This window comes from Microtus oregoni, unplaced genomic scaffold (genome assembly GCF_018167655.1).
Source record: "Microtus oregoni isolate MIOR12 unplaced genomic scaffold, Mior012 000031F_ref0000149, whole genome shotgun sequence".
In the NCBI taxonomy this organism is placed as follows: Eukaryota; Metazoa; Chordata; class Mammalia; order Rodentia; family Cricetidae; genus Microtus; species Microtus oregoni.
In genome coordinates this window covers 9,105,509-9,120,532 of record NW_024543090.1, presented here as the reverse complement: position 1 = coordinate 9,120,532, position 15,024 = coordinate 9,105,509, and positions in this window count along the sequence as shown.

Below are 15,024 nucleotides of genomic sequence, written 5' to 3'. Positions count from 1 at the left end.
CATGACACATTTGTATTTGTGATACAAAGTCCCCTATATTAAGGCTACCTGGGGGTTAGTATAAAGAGATAATTACAGTAGCTTACTATAGGCATTATAATCATAGTGAATTTTTCTGTTTTTTTTTCTGCCCATCAAAATCAAAGAATTCTGCCAGAAGAGGGGACAGTTAAACAGGTCTTTGATATAAGCAAAGTATTTTCTAGTGCGTTCCAAATGCAATTCTGTGATGTGTTGACACCGAATGTAAATGAAGGAAGAAAGCTAGGAGAGAGGAAGGCCTCTGGTAGCCTTGGAGTGTTGTTATATCCTGTGTAACGTGTGAACAAGGGGAGATGAGACAAGTTGAAGATTTATTTTGAACATTTTCAAATTCCCTCCCGACTCTGCTCCTTTCCCACAACTGCCTAAATCTTTTATGACCACGACGTTTAGGCTTTCGTAATTTCAGGAAACTAAATGAAGGCAATTTATCATGGCCAATCCACAACTGACAACCCGCCCTAAAGTTATTTGTTTTTAACGTCTCTGTCTTGTGCTCTTACTGGAATAGCTGACATCTTAACCATGCACCGGTTCACTTTACAAAACATCTCCACAGAGCTCGAAAGGACTGTGGTGCTGTGCGAGACATAAAAATGACAACAATGATAGATTAAAAACTTGTGTCCATTGTTTTCCTGAATATTTGACATTGTTTCCCTTCTTCCCAGAGCCCTACAGCATTGAACTGTGCAGTGTTTACTATTTGTTGGGTTAGATGAATGAAGACAAAAATCATCACAGGCTTTTTTTAGAATGGAAATTTTTTTTTTTTTTTTTTTTTTTTTTTTTTTTTTTTTTTTTGGTATTCATCCTGGTGTAGCTGAATAGGGAGCTGAATGGTTTCACAGAAGAGAATTTGAAGTGATTCACCTCTGAGCTCAGATGAAGCCTAGACACTTTTAGGTAAGAAGGTCTTATTGTTGAAGAGACCACAGAGAAACTTGGAAAAAAATCTTGGGAGCCAAGCATGTCTTTCAGTTTACCCTAAAAGAGCACCCCCTCCCCAGTTTGTCTGTCTCCCTTTCCTTCCCCCTTCCCTTTTTTTGTCTTTTCTTTCTTTCTGTTCCCTCTAACATTCTGCCTCCTAGTAAAACACACACACACACACACACACACACACTTCTATACACATAGATTCAGCTCAATGAAACATCATCAAAGTATTGATATCAGCCTATGCATTACAGTTTTATAGAAAAAAGGAGTTTTCAGGAAATCAGGAATTTTCATTCTTCAAATTTACTAATTTTTATGCAAAGTCTAACTGCTGTTAGTGAAAAATGTTTCAAAAATGTTCGGCATGCTTCTGAGTCCTCTTAAATCAAATGAGGTAAGCGTGTTTGACATTTCTAGTTCTACCACTAACTGATTAGTACATTGGAGCCCACCCTTAGACTCTGATTTTTGTTTTCGTGTTTTCTCCACTGCATTGTCTGGAATGGGATAGTGTTCTGGGAGTCCCAAACCTCTACCCATCCTTCATTCAAGAGTGCACCCTAAACTTCCAGCCTCAACTGCTATTTGCTGCCCCCTGCTGGTAACTGCTGGCAGCATCTTTCTACTTTTGTTTGGAGTGGGGTGGGGTGTATTCTTTGTATTAGTTCTACATTTGGAAGAAAACGTGTTCTTGAAAATACAGAGGAAATAGTCCTGTTATTTTGCAGTAAATTCCAAAGTTACTCATTAAAGTCTTGGTTTATAAGGTCTTAAGTTCCACTAATGATTGTGTGAACTAATGGGTTCCTAAAAACACATGAAATGTATTAACCCCACTAACCCTATCTCCTTTCAGGTGAGAATTCCTACTCTGGATAGTGGAAGGCTGCAAGTGTCCATCTCATTGGTTTATATGGAATGGAACTTCCTATGACCCCTCTCCTGTTCTTTATTGTGTTTCTCTTCTTTTTTTCTTCACGGTGAAACACAGGTGTAAGAAGCAAAGGACTCATTCACATAAATGCTCTGAGCTTCTTGAGGCTAAAGTTATTTTATTGGCATTCTTGTGTGCCTCTAACATGTATCTTGCTGGATGGTCTATTTGTGGTAAAATTATTAAATATTAGTAAGCAGTAAGATGATTTTAGATAATATACTTGATCTCTTGTTTTATTTCTTATTACAATATGAAGAACTTGATGACTCGGAGCTCTGAAATATCAGCACGAAGATGTAAAATTTTTGATAAAATTGTAACTTAGATATTATTCTGTAAGAACGATAGAAACTTCATGTCTACTTGATATCTTAGAGGCTCTTTCACAATATTTATGTCTTTAGTTGGTCATTGTATAAATTACTTTCTTATTGCTGTGAGAAAATAACCTGACAAGCGCAATTAAGGGAGGAAGGAGTTTATTTTGGCTTATAGTTCATGAGGGAAAAGGTCCAGCATGGTGGGAAAGCCAAGACTTCAGACAGAGAAGGCATGCTGGGATGGCTAGGAGGCTAGCTGATCGCATTGCATCCACATTCTTAAAGCAATGTGGACTGAAAGTGGGGCCCAGATACAGAGCCTCAAGGCAAAGGCTTAAGATTCAGACACCCTCTTGTCCACTATGTAGTCTACTTCTTCATGTGTCAGAAGAGAAGAAGTACTTTCTGACATGGACTTGATGAGAATTAGTTGTGCCCCACCCCCACTACCTCCACAACATCTGCTTTGTGGATCAACTTCAGAGGGATGATAGTGCCAAAAATCTCATCTTTAAGGAAGTGGTGGGCAAGATCCTTTTATTTATACATACAGTATAATCTGCCTACATATGTTAACAGATTTGTGAGTTTATAATCATGTAACTCAGAAAAGCAATATTTAGACAAAATTTCCCATCATTGTAAGCAAGCTATTTATTATGGACATTTAAAAGAATGAAAAACAGTGTTCAGACTGAGGAATCTCAGACATACGCAACAGCATAGCAGAGAGATACTTATCGCAGATTAGAACATTAGAAGTACCCTGTCTCAAAAAGCAAAAAAAAAAAAAAGAGAGAGAGAGAGATAGAAATAAAGTCACATAGAAACTAACTGTAGCAATCAAGCGCATAGTACAGAGACTCAGTACCTTGACTATAAAGTCTACAGGGGCAGAACTTAGTCCAGAAATTTCCAGAAAAGTCTGCTGAGTTGATAGGTTCTGACTGAGGGCTCTGCCTTCCTGTTAATAGAGATATGACTATTGTCTTCATATTTAGAGACTCATTTTAACTGATATTTATACCATTTCTTCTCTGAGAGTGTTTGACACACTGTTGTGACTTTTTTCCTTTTTTTTTTTTAAACTGTGCCAAGAGGCTTCAGCGTTTCAGATCTTTCCATTTGATGCTTTGCCTTTTCTTTATGTGGATATTTGGTCTGTCTAGAAGTGAGGGAGGCATTTCCGCTAGTCATCTAAAAACAGACACATTTTCCAAGAAATATAACCTGGTGGTTTTATGACCATCGTATTTATTAAGTTCCCAAAAAGGATAGAATAGGTGGGAGGAGGAACTCGGGCTCAAAATCAGATAAGCTTGACTGTGAGTTGTGCGACACCATTCTTGGTTGTGATATGCTTATTGTTGGCCCTTGGGAGCTCTATAAGCCTGCTTTCATCACATCCAATGAAAGATACAAAGAAACCGAGCTTAAGTAGAATGACTTCAGCAAAATCAGTACAATAAAACAGTCGGGGAAGAGAAGTGTTTGTGGAAAGGTCTGAGAAGATACAAATGTCCCAAAATGAGAAGACAAGGCTAAATTAGGCTCTCCACTAAATAGTCCAGAAAAATAATTGGTTTCCAAATAGAAATTGATCTGGCGCATGGCACTAGAGTGAACCCACCCCTGACAGTACCTGGAGTGCCAAGACCCACAAGCTAGATGGCCCAGAGACCCAAGATAGAAGCAAAAAATGTAAATGTAATGATGCTTAAAGTTCTGCTGCTATACTCATAGATTGGTGCCTAGCCCAATTGCCTCCTGAGAGGCTTCATACAGCAACTCATAGAAACAGATGTAAAGACCTACAGCCAAGCATTAAGCCAAGCTCGGAGAATCCTGCTGAGCAGTGTTGGATTGTAGAAACCAGAAGGGTCAATGACATCACAAGAAAACCCTCAAAATCAACTAACCTGGGCACATAGGAGCTCACAGAGACAACCAGGGAGCCTGAATGGGACTGACCTAAGCCCTCTGAACGTCTGTTACAGTTCTATAGCATGGTTTTCTTCTGGGATTCATAACAATGGAGCAGGGACTATTTCTTATTCTTTTGCTGGCTTCTGTGACCCTGTTTTTCATATGGTGCTGCCTTATCCAGCTTTAATACAAGGGGAGAAGCTTAGTCTTTCTGCAACTTCATATGCCATGTTTAGTTGGTGATCATGGGAGACTTGCCCTTTTCTGAATGGAAGTTAAGGAGGAGTGGATTGGGGGAGGTGTGGAGCTGAGAAACTGGGAGGAGTGGGGGTCAACTTCAGTTGTAAAGTAAAATAAAGAAAGAAAAAAATGAAGGAAGGAAAAAAGAAAGAAGAAAAGAAAGAAATAAGAAAGAAAAAAGCAAGAAAGTAAGAAAGAAATTGGTCTGAAAAGATAATAGGTATATGTTAATTAAACAAAAAAAACTGCTTGGTGTAGATGTTCTTACTAAAAGTCACTAAAGGAAGGAATAGAAAGACAGGATTCTGCAACTGTATAAAGGGAGAGAGAGAGAGATTGTCTTTATCATTCTAGAACCTCACACAATGTGAGACTCCTATCGATAATCATTTGATAAAGGCATTTGATGAATAAATACACATCACACCCTAACTCTAGCAAATCCTGGTTTAGTGAGACCTGGGTATGAATGCTGCCAGTCTGATTAGTGCTTATGCCAGATGTGACACTGTCCTGGCATGAGTGACTTGACTTAATGGTACATTTGGAAGAGGAGAGCTATGAGTCAGGTGATCTCAAAGAATAATAGGCTTTTATTTATTAGCTTGGCTGGGTAAGTTATTTACTTCTCTTAGCATCTATTTTCCTTTCTTAAGAGTGAGATACATTTCACTTCACCTTAAACATTAAAAATGTGCTGCAAAGAACATTGATAAGGCTTACAATATAATTAGCCTACAGCCTAACACATCATATTATAAAAGTTAATATTTAGATATTATTTTGTGGTTTTTAATAATAATGTAATTATCCTAGCCATTTAACAAGTGCTAAATAAATAACAAGTATTAGATACCTTCATTCATGAGTTTGATGATACAAATGGATCTGGCCCAGAGCAAAGCTCATGAAATACTTCAACCAAATACCTGGATCCTGAACATAAGGTTTATCAATGATGCTTCTATCTAGATGGGGACTTAACAAAGAGCTGCTTTACCCTTCTGTGGAATATTCTTTTACCCTCTTACAAGGAGAGCTCGTGATTAACAGAGGACAAGGCTTCCTTCCCTGTTAGTACAGTCAATTAATATGCTACTGAACATGTGGCCTTCTCCTCCTTCTCCATCTGTGACACTCTGGCAAATGCCATTGGCCTAGCACTTAGGAAACTGTGTATAACACACATGCCTCCCTTACCAGGATCTCAGTTACATTAACCCATGGAAAGGTTGTGAATGAAATAGTATCTATAGAACTTATCTTAGTAGCTTATACATTCTTAGCCTCTGAAGGCTAGCTACCATACCTCATGCTCTAGTTCCTTTAAACTATCTGTCACTGCTTCACCTCTTCCTACCACCTACTTCTCTGTAAAGGGATTGGCTTCTTGACTTCTGTGGAGCCAATTGGCTAAGTCCCAACCAGTGGCTTGCTTAAAGCTTCCAGAGCCCAGCTGCTTGGGATGCACACAAGTACGTCCTTGGTATAAAAGGCAACATACTACAGAAGACCCAGTATGGGGAATGTCAGTTCTATGCTGAAGTCTCTCACTGCCTTTATTTCTGACCTGGGCCTGTCCTCAGAATCTCAATTTGCTCAGATATAAAATAAGGGAGGTAGACTAGATACTCTCCAAAGACCTCTGATCTTTAGCCTCTGGTACAGCAAACTTCCAATTATCAGAGCTCTAAGCAGAGGCCTAAGTCAGACTGAAAGTGCTGGCCACTGTCTTCTTGGCTTGCCACAGTCCTCATTCCTTCCATTTCCCCTCGAGTCCCTGTGGTATTTTGGCACAGAATGAGTCATCAGCTGGCTGTGGCATATATCCGGAAATGGACTGCCATCCTCTTTCCTGGCACAAAGAAGGAGGACCGTGACTTTTTATATCTCCATCTATTGATTAATGGCACCTACTACAGAAGAATTAGAATGGCCTTGGTCTCATCGAGCTGAATCTATGAATACAAATCCTTTGCGTCTCTGCAACCCCAGATGAGTTTCACTCTGAAAAGGCTTTGGGAACATTGTAGAAAACTCCTCTTACCATGAAAGGTTCACAACTACTGTTTTCTTCCTCTGACTCATCTTTGAATCAGTAAATTAAATATGTATAACTTGTGAGGATTTCATTTTTATTAAAGCAAGGTGCTTTGCCGAGAAAATTCAAGAGTTAGAAATGGTCTGCTCTCCTCTCCCCTCTTCCCAGTGATTTCCTGTGGTTTGTAGGAGAGCTCTCAGTGAGCAGCTCCATCTCTGTGGTTCTGGTTTCTCTCCTGGGTAGCAGGCTGACAGTGACACTGTCATCTATTCTCCTGAGCTTCTGTCAACACCTGAGGATGCAGAAGCCATCTATGAAGTAAGTAATGCCTTTTTGTCTTTGGGGATCAGGGAATCATTGTTGTTCACGATGGTGTTTGTGCCCTGCTCTAGAACACTCTTTTCTGATGCTCTTCCCACCTGGAATGTTCTCATTTTGCCCCTCCTTCCCATCTGTCACATTATCAAAACTACCTCTTACTTTTCCTTTCCCCAAGCAGATTAGTAGATCAGAGTATTTCTTCACTCAAATACAGCCATTTCGCTTACATTCCTACTTTTCTACCTGCATATATATGCATCTTGATTTTTCTTAATGACTGGGTATGATGTCACTTTCTTTTTAGACTAATGTGTGATTTTGTTTTCCTTGGTTGACTGGAGGTTTTCCTATTTCTTTTAAGCTTTACTTTCATTATTCCTCATAATTCCTATGTGTGTATGGGGGCTGTATGTGTGTGTCTGTTCGTAAATAAGCGCAGGTGTGGTAGAGGCCAAAGGCACGAGAGCTCCCCAGAGCTAGAGTGATAGGTGGCAATTTAGTGACATCAAAGTGTCAAACATCGTCCTGGGTACATAATAGAGCATAAAAACTGTCAGGCATGGGTGCTGGGAACTGAATTCAGGTCCTTTGCAAGAACAGCATACATTCTTAATCTCTGAGCCTTCTCTCTAGCCTGAGATTTCTTGAACCAAAAAGAATGCCTGATTTTAAATAATAAATACATATTTATCCATATTTGTATTATTATGAGGCAAGTAACTTTTATTGCTAATAATGTACTTTGCAAAAGCCATGAAGTAATCATGATTCTTTTTTAACAATTGATCCCTATATAACATATGTGATAATATAAATGGTATTTATTAAATAAAGTAGGTGCACTCAGAGGTTTGAGGTGGTGACTTGGAGCAAATTCTTTATTTTCTGCATGTATTTTAGAAGATCTCCATCCTCCAAGTGTGTATTTAGTGCCATCAAAGTATCAAGCATCATCCTGTTGACATGATAGAGCATAAAAATTATCAGGCTCCCTGAGATTTAGGAAAGGTACTCTATCTTTGAACAAGTACTCAACATTTACAGCTATTTTCTTAGTGGTTTTTATCTTTCAGAAAAATACATATTTTGAAATGGAAAACTTTTAAGCTATTTTCTGTCTTTTCTGATGTACTGAGGGGGTTTACACGATGAACAATGATCTTTCCTTCATGATAGGAGACATTCTTCCCTGCATTATATCAGTTTTACTTTCCGAAGGGGTTCCTGTTGAGTGCACAATGAAAAGTATAATTGACAGGGAGTTGCTGTGTGATGACATCTATCTTTCTCCTTTGCATCCAGTAGGAAATTTAGTAACTGATGTTTCCTTATTTCTCCTTCCCGTTGACTTTGGCTCCTGCTCCCACTGAATCCAAATCTTAACCAGCTTGAAATCCTAACCAAACTGATACTTTTCACTCCTCACTAAACACATATTGAGTGTTTGAATGAAAATGTAACCCATAGGCTCATAGGAGTGGCACTATTAGGAGGTGTGGTGGGAGAAGTATGTCACTGGGACTTTGAGGTTTCAGATGCTCTAGCCAGGCCCAGTGTCACTCTCTTATGCTGCTGATCCAGGTGTATCTCTCTAGTACCATGTCTTCTAGAGTGCCGCCATGCTTTTCAACAGGATGATAGTGGGCTAAACTCTGAACCTGTAAGCTAGACCTCATTAAATGTTTTCCTTTATGAGAGTTGCCGTGGTTATATTGTCTCTTCACAGCAATAGAAACCCTATTTCTTCAGTAGAGGGCAGGCCTCCTATGGCATCAACAAAATAAGGCATTTTAAGTTGTAGTATTCCTAAGCACCTCGCTATGTATTAAGGCTGGGCAAGGTGACCCAGTATGATGAATGGGGACCCTAAAGGCAGCAAAAGAGAGGAAGGGTGGATGGGGGGGGAGCAGAAGGGAGTTGAGGGAAGGGGATGGGAGGAAAGGAGTGAGGGGAAATAACAATCCAGTTGTAAAATAAATACATAAATTTTTAAAAAGTTAAACCCACTGGGAACAAAAAAAAACAAAACAAAAAGAAACCCCAAGATGCATACATTAAGTTTTCAATAGAATTATTTATGTATACACTAAAATGCAGTAATAAATACTGTAACATCAAATAAGAAACCCAATAGAATTCTACCCTCATGAAGCTTACTCTTTAGCCTAAAGTCAGAAAAACAATCCAAATCAATATTGAATAAAGTAAGTACATTGTATGAATTAAGTTCCATGGAAAAAAAGAGCTAAATGTATGGCTCAGGGGCAAAGCAGTAGTCTGGCATGTACAAGATCTCAGGTTCAATCTCCAGTACTGCCCCAAATAAACCAAAACAAACCACATAGAACAATGGAGACAAAATAAGGATGGGAAGACCAAAAAGGGATGAAGAAGCCACTTTAAATGGGTAATATGGGAAAATGATCTTTGGGAAGAGTACTTGACAGAAAGGATAAGAGAACAAATCCTTGGAGCTTTGTGGGGAGAGGAGTTAAAATGAACACCGTCTCTGAGAAGAGAATTAACAAGTTGGAACATAAGTTAGACACACAGGGCAGGTGCCAGGTGTGACAGGAGTGCAGGGCTTGTGGGCCAAGTGGAAGGAACAATCCCTGGGGCATTGTGAAGGAAGGAAAGACACATCTAACTTATTTTAATGCGATTATTCTGGCTGTCTTGTGTCAGACACCAAAAAGCAAAGAGCAGAACTCATTAGGAGACCATGCAGTAACATGAGTGGGTGACAACGGTGACTTGCTTGATAACAGCAACGATGCTGGATGTGTGGAAGCCTAGACATTTAAAAGGTGTGGACTTTCCACAGGGCAGGAAACCCTGACTGCTCTTTGGACTGGAGTGGGAGGGGGAGAGGAGTGGGGGGAGGGGGAGAAAGGTGGGAGGAGGGGGAGGGAAATGGGAGCCTGGGAGGAGGGGGAGAAGGGTGGGAGGAGGGGGAGGGAAATGGGAGGCTGGGAGGAGGGGGAAACTTTTTTTTCCTTTTCTCAATAAAAAAAAATAAAATATATAAAAAAGATTAACTAAAAAAAATAAATATGAGGAGACATGTATAAGGGCAACATCAAGATTTTTTTATTTAAGCAACAACAACAACAGAAAAACAACCAAACAAAAAAAACAATAGAAAAAAAACAACAAAAAATCAAGTTGTAGGCATATATTGGCAGCAGGGAGATTGAGGTTCCCATTAAAGTATTAGGTGGGAAGTTGTGTGTAACAATATAGGATGTATGGGTACAGTTCTAATATGTGATTTAAGTTGGTAACTCATTAGCATACTGATGGTATTAAAAGCTTTATGAGAGAAAGAGAGTTGACATTGCTACCACAAGGATATATAATGTCTGGGAAGCAGGCATTCTAAGGTCAAGGGCCTGGGGTAGGGAGATGAACCAAAAACCTGGGGCAGCTTATGGGGGCTCAATAGAACCAGATCACAGCACCCAGGAAGCAAAATGGCTTGTGTGTCAAGGAAGGGACCAATTTTCAAATGCCACAAAATAGGATGCCGATTTTGCAATATGCCTTGAACAGATTCCTTGTGCTTTTACGCAAATCTTCATAATATCATTAAGGTTGGCATCTTTGAAAACATAGCTTTCATTATGTCCTACTTCAAACAGCATTCACTTGCTTGTATATGCTAAGTGCCCACATGCCTAAGTTTGCCATTAAAGATATATCCAATAGGCTCCTCCTGGGGCTCTGCAGTAGGGGGTACCTGGTAACTTTGAGGTCCTTGATCAATTACGCTTTCCTCATCCTTCATGTGCAATTCTACACTATTCTGCACTTCATATGGACTTTCCATTCCCTTCTGTGAACCTCAATGCTCTTCCACACCCAGTTGAAGAGGCTCACATGGGTCTGTCTGTCTGTCTGTCTGTCTCTCTCTCTCTCTCTCTGACTTCCCAGGCGTCACTCTTCTGTCATTCACTGCGCCACTTGTTAAGTGTTCAACACTCACCTGGGCAGATGTCTCCGCTTATTTGTGAGACACAGAGTTTTTGTAAAGTAGGGGCTGTGTTCAAACTCTTTAGATTTTGTTGCCCTCTGTAAGACCAGCTCTTCAATACCCAACACTTAACAATCTTTCCAGGGACATTTTGAATCACAAGGCAAGAGAATTGAAAGGTGGCACTTGATATTTGGTTGATCTAGGCACTTTCTTCTTATTTCATACCATAAAAGTCGTTTTGACATGAATATCCTACAGAAAACTCAAGTTAATATCATAGGTAGTCCATGTGTTCCTATTAGGATACTCCTTTCTACCTAGCTTCCCTAGGGCTGTGAATTGTAGCCTGTTCATCCTTGGCTTTACGTCTAATATCCACTTATGAGTGAAGGCATTCTACATTTGTCTTTCTGCATCTGGGTTACCTCACTCAGGATGATTTTTTTCTACTTCCATTCATTTGCCTGCAAATTTCATGATGCCATTGTATATTTTTTATCACTGAATAATACTCCATTGTGTAAATTACCACTTTCTTTATTGATTCTTCAATTGAGGGGCACCTAGTTTGTTTCAAGGTTATAGATGAGATCTCCTGGGTAAACTGGGGACAGGGTTGGGAGAATGGAGGGGATGGGAGATGGGCACATGAGGGATTGGAATGATTGAGTTGGGAAAGGAAGAAAAAGGGAGAGCAATGAAAGACATACCTTGATAGAGGGGGCCCTTATGGAGTTAAGCAGAAACCGGGTGCCAGGGAAATTCGCAGGAATCCACAAGGATGACCCCAGTTAAGAATTCTAGCAATAGTGGAGAGGATGCCGGAACTGACTTGCCCCTGTAATCAGATTGGTGACTACCATAATTGTCATCATAGAACCTTCAACCAGCAACTGATGGAAGCTGATGCAGAGATACACAGTTAAGAACTGGGCTGAACTCCAGGAGTCCAGTTGAAGCGAGGAAGAAGGGAATATATGAGCAAGGTAGGGGATCAAGATCATGATGGGGAAACCCACAGATACAACTGACCAGAGCTAGTGGGAGCTCACAGACTCTGGACTGACAGCTGGGAAACATGCATGGGACTGAAGTAGGCAACAGTTGTGTGGCATGGTCTGTTTGAGGAGACCCTGCCAGTGGGTTCAGGATCTATTTTTTAAATTTATTTATTTATTTTTATTATTTAATTAAAAATTTCCACCTCCTCCCCTCCTTCCATTTACTTCCCACTCCCCCCATCCCCCTTCCTCTCCCTCTCCAGTCCAAAGAGCAGTCGGGGTTCCCTGCCCTGTGGGAAGTCCAAGGTCCTCCCCACTCCATCAGGATCTATTTTTGATGCATGAGCTAGCTCTTTGGAACCTATTTCCTATGGTGAGATTCCTTGTTCAGCCTTGATGCAGCGGGGAGGAGCTTAGTCTTGCTTCAACTTGAAATGCCAAGCTTTGTTGATTCCCAAGGGAGGCCTTACTTTTTCTGGATGGCAATGGAGGAGAAGTGGATGGGGGGTGGCTAAAAGAGAGGTGGGAGGTGGGGATAGGAGGAGAGGAAGGAAGGGAAACTGTGTTTGGTATAAAAAATAAATTAATTAATTAATAAAAATTTATCGTAGGTAAAAGTTGAACTGATTACGGTTGAGTTCAGGAGTCCTGGGCTCTGCCCTTTTGTTTGGCTGCTTCTGCACTTACCCTACAGAAGTTTCAGTAACAATTACAAGGAACCTTTTATTTTTTGTTGCAAATGAGGAAGGTAAAATTCAGAAGGTATTTATTAAAGCAGCAAATGAAAAAAACAAAAACCTAGGAGTTAAATTCCCAAACACTGCATTTTGCTGGCATTATAGAAGATGAATATAAATTAATTAGTCAATGACTGAACCAAAAAAGTGAGAGGAAATAGAAGACATTCATTCATCAGTCACCATGGCCTGGTACTCTTATTTCATTTCTTTATCTTGTCAACAGGCAAGAAAGATCACTTTGTATCTCTATTACACAGAGGAGAAAGGTTGAGGAGTTTAGCAGACCATCTCAAAGTTAAGAGATGGAAACGAGACTTGTCCTGGTTAGTGGGGTTTTTTTTTTGTTTTGTTTTTGTTTTTTTTTTTTTTTTTGTTTTTTTTTTTTTTTTTTTTTTGTCAACCTGGCACAAGCTACAAACTAGGGCCATCTGAAAGCAGGGAACCTCAATAAGATCCATCTGGAGGGCATTTTCTTAATTAGTGATGAATAGAGAAGACCAGGCCATGGTGGGTGGGGCTATCCCTGTGCTGGGAGTTAAGGATTCTGTAAGACAGCAAGCTAAGAAAGCTCTGAGAAGCAAAACAGTAAGTTAAACCCCTTCATGGGTTCTACATTAGCTCCTGCCTCCAAGATCCTGCTCTGTTTGAGTTCCTATCCTGACTTCTTTTAACGATGACCAGTGCTATGTGAGGGTAAGCCACATAAACCCTTTTCTCTGACGTTTCTTTGGTGATGGTGTTTTGCCACAGCAAGAGCGAGTCTAAGACAGAATTCAAAAGGTTTTGAGTGATGACAATTACGTTATTTCTGTCACGAGCTAGAAAAGCAATAGCAAGTAACCAAGGCCTGACGGCCTAGGCCTGTAATCCCAGAACTAGGGAGAGCGAAGCAGGAGAACTGACATAAATTCAGTGTCAGCTACGTAATGACTTTAAGGATAGGAGGCTACATGAGATTCTCTCTCTCTCTCTCTCTCTCTCCCTCTCTCTCTCTCTCTCTCTCTCTCTCTCTCTCTCTCTCTCACACACACACACACACACACACACCCCAAAACACAGTAACAAAATAAATCAAAAATCAGCAACTAAATAAATAAAATCTCTATATTGAAAGATTATTTCTTTTAATAAACACAAAATAAACAAAACCAAAACCGTATGAGTTGGAGGCATTAGAAAATATCTATCACATCTCAGTTTTTGATTTCTCTGCAAATAGGATCTGTCAGCTAGCAGAGTTGTATTACTCCCTGTGTGTCATAGAAATCACTTAGTGTTGCATGGGTTTTAGCTATTAGCATTGCTTTGGGTAGAACTTTGCAGAATTTTTTAATGTCATGCTATGTTTCTTTGTAGCCTAGTTCTGATTTTCTACTAAAATCCAAGTGAAATGCCATCTTGAATGGACTATAAAATACAGCCATCCTGGAAGCAGCATAGATGGCAATTATAAGGAATTCTTGAGTCTACATCTTGCACATTATAAAAACTGTGAATGTTCAGATATATGAAAAGAATAATTCTGTAATCTGTGGGATGTTTTCCAGTTTTATAACTTGTTTTTCAATATCACATCCCATTTACTTTTCATAATAATCCTGTGATATAGGAACCCATATCTGCTGTGAAGATAAAGAATTCAGTGATCACAAGACTTATCCAAGGTTAAAAGGCTCAGACTGACATTTTCTGCACATGTGAGAGAAGTGTATTTCTTTATTATATTATCATATATTTTTAGAGTTTTTGTTTTTTTGTTTTTTAGGGAGGGTCTCATACTTTAGTTCCAGGCTGACACTGAACTCACTATGTAGCACAGGCTAGCCTCATACTTGTGACAATCCTTCTGCTCCAACCTCTTAAATTCAGGAACTGTAAGCCCAGACTACTGTGCCTAGCTTATATGCTGTTTCTATGAAGAAATATATTTTGTCTTTCCAATTGGAAATTTCTCAAGTGTTACAACTTTAGTACCTTCTAGTTAGCCTCTATTAATAAGCAAATGAAATTCACAAATGGTGTTCTTGGTACTGGTAGAGAAATGATAAGTAAAACCAAACAATGTAGTCTTCAGGACAATATGTGGTTCACAGACTACATTTATCTATAGTGAATCTATGTTTTGGTAACTCTGGGAAGTCAGGTGGGCAAGCATCTTTGCCTAGATTTTGAACTCGTTAAGTGACATGGTAGGACTTGGATAATCACTGGTCATAAGAGGAAAGACACAAATCCAGTCTTGGATGTCAAATCAAGTATACAGATCTCATGGTAGAGTACAGTACACAAAATGTGGTGCCCTCCACATGGTATGATGATATGCTATTAACTTTTATTCATATATCAGTCTGGCTTATGAATATGTTTAACCTTGGAAGTCAAATGGAAGACCTCATGATCAGTGGGCTAATGTGTGTAAACCCAGCTAATCACTCGGTCCTTTAATCCAACTGATAAAATACTTGACTGCAAACAAGTCAGGACGCAGAGGGCTGGATTTGAGTGGGTCAATTATTAAGTGGCCAGTTGGGAAAATTTGTG